We start from the raw sequence: 8,876 nt of genomic DNA on the forward strand, positions 1-8,876 counted from the left end.
TAGTTGCTTACCTTTTTTAGGTGGGCAGGTCAAGTTCCATATCTTGACAGCACAATCGGAGACATCTGACATCCTGCTAAAATATATAAAAGAGGAAGTAATGTATGAATTAAGTTAAGTGATTATCATTTGCCCATGGAAATAAATTGAAGTAAAGGAGCATGAAATGTCAACATAATTTGCTAAAGGAAACTTATAAGTTTACAGAGTATACGATCAGGCATGGTAGTGTATTTGTGTTAAAAGACATGCTCTATTTAAGTGTTGAGTCATTGCAATGTGCTTTTAGCTGTTAAACACCAAGGACACATGTAAACGGATAAAAGATGTTTTTATACATGTACCATGTCCTCTCACATTAGCCACACAGTTATAACGGGACGACAGAAGGCGGTCTGTTATTCGACATACCTTTAAATTCTGAAACTGCGTTTCTGCGGGATAGTTTTTTTTGTATAGAATTAATATGATGCTTATTTTTATGAATTAAAAGTTAATCTGCATGTAGAAACATGTCTTTATGCCTTTTAAAAATATTAACATTTTTTTGTTTTACTTGTAAATGCAAAGTAGGTCAAATACTGCAGTGTTAGGCATTTTTTTTATAAGGACTGTAGTATATTCGGAAAATTTCGGAGTTTTTCATTCTTTTCAAAACAATGTATAGGGATCGGTATACGAGACAAACTTAAGACCTTAAATACTAAAGACCTGAATTATATGAACTTTTATATGAATGATATATTTTAATTTCTATGTGCTGCGTCAAAAAAATGACTTTTTATGTGTATATATTATATTTCCATGTGAAATGTGGTAGAAAAATGACATCCATATCAATTTTTACGCCCAAATGGTAAAGAACTGCACATTTTAATTGACCTGAAAATTTACTTGATTTTTTAGAATTCTTTTGAGAACCTCATGCAATTAAAAAATCATGTTTATCGTCATAAACTAAAGTGTAGATAAGATTTATAATTCCAATCAAAAAAAAAAATCGGCTTATTTTTTACTTTTAAAATTGTCCATATTCTACCGGATGCGCATAATCTTACATGTGCCTTTAAAATAATTAACCCATTTCTGTTTTGATATGTGGTCCCTTGAAATCTTATAAACTAATGCATTAAGTTTTAATTCAATACAATACAAAAAAAAATCAAAGTGGTTGAAAATACATAATATTTAAGAGAATAATGATGAGTTGAACTTTGTATTATAATAATGTATAAATCATTGTCTTTTTCATTCCTTCATTCTATGGCAATGGTCATACAATTACCGTCAGTAACGAACTTGATTCTTAATAATAATAATAGTAAACTGTTAAACTTCATAAAGTGTTGCTGAAAATATACCGGTAATAAAATTTACCATAAAAATTAGTGCAACCAATTCGTTATTTTCTTCTTTGTGGTGTGTTTTTAAGTAAACAACCAATGATGATTCATTTAACAATTATATTTTTTGCGGCCCATTTGACGCTTGCTTGATTTCTTGTTTTCCTAATAACATATTTATGTCACCTAATTCTGCATCCATTCTCATGCGTTTGCCGTTTACAATTTCACTCTATTTTATGTCACCTAAGTTACTCAGGCGTTAAGTGGCATATTGCAGTTGGTCTTAGTCCGTCGCGGTGCCTCTTGCGTTTTCCATCGTAGGTTTAAAAGTTATTTTTTTTTAAGTTCTTGAAAACCATTTGTTACCATGTTTGATATGAAGCATCTCTATGGTAAGAGGGATCTAAATTGTGATATTAATGGATTCATTACTCCAAGGACCTCACAGACTGGGTCAAATAAGCAAACAAAGTGCAACATTTTCAAAATTGTTCCTTCTACTACTAGATATATGGGGAAAAAAGTAAATGCCTTGTTATGATGTCCACAAATCTCTAGAGCTGTTAAAATGTAAAACTCATAACCACCGGGTCAGGGGTTCAGACTCCAGGGTGGGGCCAATATGGCCCTATAGTAAAAATGTAAACTTTTCTCTACTTCAACATAGATTTGAGAAAAAACTTAATGTATTGTTATGATGCCCATGGACCCCTCTACGTTAATTAATGACTTAATGACTTAAGACAAAGATTCAGGTCCTACGGTTGGGCTAATATGGTCACATAGTAAGAATAAATTATTAATATTTTCTTCTGTACTATCACAGTCATGGGAGATAATCTCATGCACTATATTCATAATATCCTAATATCCAATTGTGAAATACACTGCGGTGCCATAGGACAGTTGCATTTGCATTTGGTGTGCATTATAAACGAAACTGACTATTACAGAAGATTGACCTTTACAAGACTGCGGGTGTCTTATGACCAAAAGTTTACAATTGGCTAAATTATAGATAATTCGAGATTCGTCCGACTCTTACATTTGTAAACCCTGCCTCTCATCCCTTATTTTCTTTCATGAATATGTTTTAAACATTAAGTAATACATGCAGGGTAACAATCAGAGGAGTCTCAGATAAGGGTTTACACTTCGAAACGAAGCTTAAAATGTAAACATGAGAATCTCAGACATGTCAATATGAAGAGTAATGTATAGGTGAACGTAAAGGCCTGTGGGCCTCTTGTTTTATTGATTTTGTAAAAATTACAAGTCCATTTGCTACCAATGTTGGTTTGGAACGTCTCTAGAATATATAGTCTATGACTATACCACCCCGGGTATTATTTAGCTGGACCAAATATGCAAAAAATGTCAAATTAAAAAAAACAACCAAACAAACTCTCTAGTCCATAACATGTGTGTGTGTGTGTGGGGGGGGGGGGGGGTAGGTGGGGTGGGGCTCTAGGTTATGATGTCTAGTAAATCCTCAACAAAATTTTGAAAGTCTTTGGTCGTACTACGTCAGCAAATCAGCAAAGCCTTTTATCTTGCAAAACACAGTAGTTTCCTCTGAACAACCGTGTCTGGCAAACAATTCTCAATAAGATCTAAGTACTCCCGAGAGCCTTTGAATTTCTTATCAACCTGATGAATCGGTGGATTAATATTGTAGATGTAATGTACATTCGTCATTTGTCCAAAGCAATCAGATCTTAAATTTCAATGTTTAATTTATACGATGGTTCTCTTTTTGGTAAAAAAAAAATAATTACAAAACAGTACGGCTTACCAATATTCATATGAAGTCCGTAACAATGCTGAATCATTACACTTCTGGTCTCGAAAAAAGTGATAAGAATCAAACTAAGTAGTTATAATCAAAAACAAATTATACTTTTAACATATAATCTTTAGTTTCATTAATCATTTTATTATTGAGAGAACAGATATTGGATCTTTGACTTTTTTGGATGCTTAAGGTTTTCTCTTTTAAGGAATTGAACAATTTTTATGTATTCCCAAGTCTTTTTTTTCCAGGACCTGTACCTTACATCTGTCATTAAAGCACGAGTTTTCAAGGGTACGGGTTCTCCCGGGTATGACTTCTCCTGATACCGTCTTCAATCTTTTTGTTTTATCTTGTGTAGAAGGTATGACGAGATTCTTCCCATAGAGTCTCCTTTGGCAACAATTGACCATAAGATCTAAGTACTTATGAGTGTCTTCAATCTTTAAATATTTTTTAACTTGCAAAACACATGAATGTGAATGTAGTTTTCTTTGAACAACTGTGTGTGGGAAACAATTCTCAATAAGATCTAAGTACTCCCGAGAGCCTTTGATTTAAATTTGATCATTCTAATGTATCGGTGGTTTGTAGATGTAATGTACATTCGTCATTTGTGCGAAGCAATCAGTACATTCGTCATTCGTGCGAAGTAATCAGGTCCTACATCTCATTGTTTACTTTGATGTTTTTTTTCTTCTAAAAATGAAAAACAATTATAAAACAATACGGCTTACCTATATTCTTATGAAGTCCATATAAGTTCTAAATAATTACAATTTGTTTTTTTTTTATAGAAAAGAGATACAAATAACATGAGATAGTAATGGTCATAAACTGATTTTTCTGTTTACATATGATTTTTAGTTTAATTAATCATTTAAATAATTTGACAGAATAGATAGTGGATGTTTGTCTTTTTTGTTCGTTTCACAGAATGGTTTCATTTAAAGGAATTAAAATAAATTTTATGTATTCCCAAGTCTTCTCTTTGAGACCTGTACCTTACATCTGTCATGAAGGCGCGAGTTGTCAAGGGTACGGGTTCTCCCGGGTATGATTTCTCCTGATACCGTCTTCAATCTTTTTGTTTTATCTTGTGTAGAAGGTATGACGAGATTCTTCCCATTGAGTCTCCTTTGGCAACAATTGACCATGAGATCTAAGTACTTCTGAGTATCTTTAATCTTTAAACATGTTTTATCTTGCAAAACACATGACTGTGACTGTAGTTTTCTTTGAACAACTGTGTCTGGGAAACAATTCTCAATAAGATCTAAGTACTCCCGAGAGCCTTTGATTTAAATTTTATCATTCTAATGTATCGGTGGTTTGTAGATGTAATGTACATTCGTCATTTGTGCGAAGCAATTAGTACATTCGTCATTCGTGCGAAGTAATCAGGTCCTACATCTCATTGTTTACTTTGATGTTTCTCTCTTTTTTTCTAAAAATGAAAAACAATTATAAAACAATACGGCTTACCAATATTCTTATGAAGTCCAAATAAGTTCTAAATATTACAATTTGTTGTTTTTTATTACAGAAAAGAGATAAAAAAAACATGAGATAGTAATGGTCATAGTCTGATTTTACTGTTTACATATAATTTTTGGTTTAATTAATCATTTAATTAATTTGACAGAATAGATAGTGGATGTTTGTCTTTTTTGTTCGTTTCACAGAATGGTTTTATTTAAAGGAATTAAAATAAATTTTATGTATTCCCAATCTTCTCTTTGAGACCTGTACCTTACATCTGTCATGAAGGCCCGAGTTGTCAAGGGTACGGATTCTCCCGGGTATGATTTCTCCTGATACCGTCTTCAATCTTTTTGTTTTATCTTGTGAAGAAGGTATGACGAGATTCTTCCCATTGAGTCTCCTTTGGCAACAATTGACCATAAGATCTAAGTACTTCTGAGTATCTTTAATCTTAAATCATTTTTTAACTTGCAAAACACATGACTGTGACTGTAGTTTTCTTTGAACAACTGTGTCTGGGAAACAATTCTCAATAAGATCTAAGTACTCCCGAGAGCCTTTGATTTAAATTTTATCATTCTAATGTATCGGTGGTTTGTAGATGTAATGTACATTCGTCATTCGTGCGAAGCAATCAGTACAATCGTCATTCGTGCGAAGTAATTAGGTCTTACATCTCATTGTTTACTTTTATGTTTTTGTTTTCTAAAAATGAAAAACAATTATGAAGCAATACGACTTACCAATATTCTTATGAAGTCCATATAAGTGCTAAATAATTACAATTTATTTTTTTTACTGAAAAGAGATAAAAATAACATGAGATAGTTATGGTCATACACTGATTTTTCTGTTTACATATGATTTTTGGTTTAATTAATCATTTCAATAATTTGACGGAACAGATAGTGGATGCTTGTCTTTTTCGTTTGTTTCACAGAATGGTTTTATTTAAAGGAATTAAATAAATTTCATGTATTCCCAAGTCTTCTCTTTGAGACCTGTACCCTACATCTGTCATGAAGGCGCGAGTTTTCAAGGGTTCAGGTTCTCCCGGGTACGACTTCTACAGATACCGTCTTCAATCTATTTTATCTTGTGTAGAAGGTATGACGAGATTCTTCCCATTGAGTCTCCTTTGGCAACAATTGACCATAAGATCTAAGTACTTCTGAGTGTCTTTAATTTTTTTTTGAAGATTCGGTACTTTGTTCATGTGGATGTTGTGCACTTTCTCGATTAACATTTAATAAAAAAGAAAAAAGGACCACTATGATTGTGCCAATGATATTTTCTATTTGTGGTTAGATGTCTTTACGTAATACATCATAGAAACTGTTGGTTTGAAAGATCTAGGTATTTCTGGGCTTTCCTGAGGCTGCAAAACGCATATCTCTAATTTTGTTTTCTTACTCTGTATCCTTAAATTTGACAAATTCGCATAAGATTTAAGTATTTGTTAGTTTCACCATTCTTTATCCGAATGTTATGGTGGTTTATAGATGTCATGCACGTCTAATGTAGTGTTCAACATAAACCGAAAATGCCTAATGATTGTTGGAAATGTTTCCAAAATGTTAAATATCAAACAATAAGGCTGATATGTTCCTAATAACATATCTATGTCACCTGAGTCTTCCTCTGTCGTACGTTTAAAAGGGGGAAATAAAAAACAGCTCCTGAATTATCATTAGCTGTCCCGGAAAAAAAGAGACCAAGGTCAATAAACATGGCGAACATATACTATGCAATGCTTAGAACTCGATGTTGAAAAAAATACTTTAAAAAATGCACATGTATGTATGTATTGTTTTTAAAAAGTTGTGTAGGACAAGATCGTGTCGTTTTGTTTATTTTAAAAGTATAAAACCTCTAGTACAATGCATGATTTGTTTGTTTCATTTTTACTGAATAATGTATTTACTAAGGTATTTTCTTTTGCTGATATATTTACTCTCATTAACAACAATTGCTTTATATTTTTTTTTAATTTTAGACTTGAAATTAAACTTTTTTGCGTTATTTTAAAATGCAAATAACATTTACCAACAATTTTGTTTGGGATGTGTTTCAAATGAATGAACAAGGTTTAATATATTTAGTAAATAGCCAGTTGTTTTTAATGTATTAACACTACCTGTTTCTTATGTGGACATTTTATTGTGAAGTAGTGTAATTGATAAGGATAAACCTGTAGGTACATAATTGATGTGAAAAATAAAATATGAGAAAAGTGATATTTGTCATTGTTTTTGTCTTTCTGTAACTTTAAAAAATTGACCAAAAACATGTATGTCTTCATATATACCTAAAAATAATTCAGCCTTATTTCAGTAATCGATGTGTTTTACTGCCACATTACCAAACGTTTTTCAAGTATTGGAATATTTTTTCTCCATAATTACAAATTACAGGAGCAATTTGTATCAGAAGAACATTTCAGGGACTTGCATTCTACCAGAGGCCGTGAACGCTGCAAATCTCTATACACAGGAAGCAAAGGAATACACAGGAAATAAATAAATAGTCAAATTTGATCTTTGTTGGAATATCTTATTGTTCTAAATGTCTATATGCAGCGATTTTGTACGAAAATTAATCCAAGCTATCAAAAACTATTCAACATCGAAGTCTGTGTCATCCGAATTTTCTCTAAACACACGTGTGTAAACCACACATGATTAAATGCAGTATTGTAATTGTTTTAAAAATAAAGCCAGTACATCAATTTTGTTTAATGTGTAACGAATACTTGTATAAAGAACCATGCACAGTAAGAATGTGGAATGTTATTGCAGCGGTGATACGAAACAAACTCACTCTGGATCCAGCAAGTGCGTGTAAAACAATAGCACCCACTTAGAATGACGTGAACGTCCAAGCTTGTTCTGGTCAAATAATTGTGTTTACTATTAATTAACTGCAGTAGCTTTTATATATCCCGCAATGCCGTAAATATGGAAAATCAAAATTAGTCATTAGGGAGTTGTAAGACATTTTAACATTTATGAACTATTTTTATTTTGACATTTTATAAAAAAAACAAAAACAGTGAGACATTTTTTCTTTGGTTCTTTCCCAAACCGATCTGAATCTGCATGTGTTCTTGTACCATAAAATTCAGAAAATGGATATACACGTAAATAACATTTTCCATGTTCATATTTTACGTATATTGGATATTTTATAGCATGCGTGAATGTAGAAAATTTTCCAAAAGAAGGGATGTCCAAGGCGGAAATTTTGAATTGTCGGAAACGATACTCAATATTTATGTGCTGACCCAACTCTGAATTTTTCTTTTCTCTTTTAAATTTGTTTTACTTTTGAACACCATAATTTTTCAAAAGTTCATTATTTCATATGATAAACGGTTATTCTACATTATAAACCTTCTAAAATTTACATGACATGTTTGAATTTAAAAACAGCACTCTGCACATGTGTTCTATTGTAACACTCATTCGACGACCGTTTCACGTAGGTGATCGTTCTAGAAAAGGCGTCCCTGAAGATCATTTACAACACGCTAAAGGTTTTTTTCAGGATCGAGGAAGGTTTAAAATAGGTTTGAAATATTTAAATTTGTTTGTTCAGGTTAAAAAAATGATATCTTTTGTTTTATTTCAACACCCTGGACTCTTCAATCACCAACGACAAACGTTATGGTAATGTCATCCGAGAAATTTGAAGCCGTACATGTACAATATAATCTAAAAATATCGACTGTATTGAACATTCAATAAAAACACTTACAACTTTTTTACTATACCTCGTACATGTAGCGACATATATTCACTTGGAATTGAAGCGTCTACCTTGGCCACTCAAATCGACATAAAGGTGAAGGTCAAGGTTAAGAGGATATGAAGGAACTCTTTAATGGATGTAGTAGGACTTTTTAAGAAATTTCAAAATATTTATGACCATTGAGCTACAGCATTTAAATAATAGAAGACTTACTGCCTCTAATATACAAAATGCTTGTTATCACTTATCACTAATTCTTAAAAAAGTTAGAGATAGAGATTTGAAACTTTAACCAATGTCTTCAGTTCACTTACAGACTCTTTCAATCTATTCATACCGAGAGGGTCCAAGACTCCCGGCTACCTTCCATCAGTTATTGCCCCTGAAAGTTTCAAACATTTAATATGAACACCAAGAACTTTTGAAACAAAATCATAGAAACACTGAACATTGGATCATATGTGATGGAAGCGACTCCCTTAGCCGATTGAAAGGACATATGG

At 32.1% G+C, this 8,876-nt stretch overlaps 1 long non-coding RNA gene across 6 annotated transcripts in view; it reads left to right on the forward strand.

The window, feature by feature from the left end:
- LOC128171639 (uncharacterized) overlaps nucleotides 1-2,773 on the forward strand; it is a 31,429-nt gene extending 28,656 nt beyond the window's left edge. For all 6 annotated transcript variants that reach the window (XR_008242117.1, XR_008242119.1, XR_008242120.1 and 3 more), the window contains one exon: nucleotides 21-2,773. This is a non-coding gene — a long non-coding RNA (uncharacterized LOC128171639). The remainder of the gene's footprint in view (nucleotides 1-20) is intronic.
- The last annotated feature ends 6,103 nt before the right edge of the window (nucleotides 2,774-8,876 follow it).

The sequence above is a fragment of the Crassostrea angulata genome, chromosome 2, assembly GCF_025612915.1.
Source record: "Crassostrea angulata isolate pt1a10 chromosome 2, ASM2561291v2, whole genome shotgun sequence".
NCBI classification, from domain to species: domain Eukaryota; kingdom Metazoa; phylum Mollusca; class Bivalvia; order Ostreida; family Ostreidae; genus Magallana; species Magallana angulata.